The sequence below is a fragment of the Arachis ipaensis genome, chromosome B09 (assembly GCF_000816755.2).
Source record: "Arachis ipaensis cultivar K30076 chromosome B09, Araip1.1, whole genome shotgun sequence".
Lineage (NCBI taxonomy): Eukaryota > Viridiplantae > Streptophyta > Magnoliopsida > Fabales > Fabaceae > Arachis > Arachis ipaensis.
The window spans coordinates 20,980,586-20,982,786 of NC_029793.2; positions in this window are offsets into that span (position 1 = coordinate 20,980,586).

Below are 2,201 nucleotides of genomic sequence, written 5' to 3' on the forward strand. Positions count from 1 at the left end.
ATGATAGATGATAGGTTCAGTAGCATTTTTGATAAAGAAATGATTGCACTTTACAGTGTTCTTGAAGATCCCAAAAAGTTAAAAATTGCAACGTAGGAGCTGACAGTGCAAAGGACCCACAATGAAGAAGAAGCCGACAAAAACAATCAACATTGGGACCAACCCCACTCATGGTCTTGTTGGCTCTAATATTTAGAGTTCCTTTCACTCTTTCAAGGGTTTATTACACTTTATAATGTAACTTTACGCGGCAATAGGATAGCGATACATGCCAGCCTATGTTAGGTGAACCCACTTGCATTTAACCCAAAAAACAAGCACTTTTTGTTGCTGTATTAACTCTTTAACCCCATTTAACCCAGGTAAATTCTGTTGCTTCTCTTTGCCACGTTTCAAACATCTTAACTTTCTTTTGTCCCTTTTCTTTCTCCACTAAATAGTAAATACACAAGTAATCCTTCCTTCATCTATTTTTCTGCTAAATCATGAAACCTCTAATAGAAAAAATCACAATTTGGTCTTATCTGTTATTATCGTTGGACACATTAGCTTTCCTTTAAACGAAAATATATTCTCTCATTTTTTTTTAAATTATTTGATAAAGTGTAATTCTTCACTTTATATTCTTTAAATGAAACTAAGAAAATATGTAAAAAAAATATTAAATAATAAAAATTATATTTTATCAAATAATTAAAAAAAAATTTAAGATGATCCACTCTCCATTAAACTGATCCATTGCTTTAAGGGTCAAATATATTGTTCATACTCTGATCCAATACAATGATCAAAACCAATCAATACAAAAAGACCCAAGCCAAAAGGTTGGCCTTCACCGTTTACCCGACCTTCCCAAAGAGGTCGGATTCGATAATAGCTGACAGATAATACTTATTCAAATAAGTAATTGCCTCCTTAAATCTCTCACCCACTTCTAGAAGAGATATCATAACAACCCTAAGATAAAGGGATGGTTATCCACCGTCAGAAGTGGAACTACACCAACAGTGGTTATTGGATCATCACTTATAAATACACGGACACACCCAGGTAAACCTAAGTTCTAATATATTCTAAACCTGCTTAACTCCTTGCTGACTTAGGCATCGGAATGTCATTGCAGGTACCATCCCCATTCACTAATACACATACGAATCAACTCGGACGGCGACTCCCATACGCAAAGAAAGTCGAAGTCCACGTTCCCGCACCGTTTGGGCCATTCATTCAAGCCCACTCATCCGGTTTTAGGTAAGTTTCGGAACAGGTATCTAATGACAATATAGATAATGGAGACCTTGTATTTCACAATCATGTTATTTTTCTTCTTGTACTGGAACTCTAAGTGTGGGTTGCTCTCAAAATACTTTGTAACAACAAAATATTTTATGTTTTTTTCTTTAAAGAGGTGAATAATCAATATATTTTTTTTTTTTTTATTGTATACACCAACTTGACAGGTAAAGACTAATTTATTACGAATCAAAATTTATTCATTTAAGTGTTTGTTATTAACTAATAGGTTGGTACATAACGTTTATTGATTTATCTGAGAATTGGTTGAATTTATTATTAACGGGTTAATATTGAGAATGTTTGATTTGGATTCAAATTGATTGGGTCATGGTATTGAGATATGAGATGTTGAATCTCATGAATATTGATGCTTGATTATGAAATGAGTTTGATATTAGTATTATTATGATTTGGGAAGGATATTGTGAAGGTGATTCACTTGTAATTGTGAATTGAAGGTATTCTATGAGTTAATGGTGCAACTTAGGGGCATTGAAACTTAGAATGATTGAATTAGGTTGTGAAGAAATGCTAAAGAACTATCAGAATTTATTATTTTGGGACATTAGTTATTTATTAATATTTAAAAATATAGGCTAAAATATGTTATTAAATTACTAATCTTAAAAAAATTGAGTTGATAATTAAAATTGATAATAAAAAATAATAAATTCGGAACATTTCTTAGTTGTGTATGGCAATATGAGGGTGTTGATTGAGATTATACCTTTTTTGGGAGGTTGGTATATGAAGTATTGCAAAAAGTTCAAGAAACTTAGACTCTACTATTAACATTATAAGGGGTTTTTTCAGAAATAAAATAAAAAAAATTTATATTTTCCCAAACACTATTTTTAAATTTTAATTCCTCAAATATGATTTTTTTTTTTTTTTGTTTAGAAATT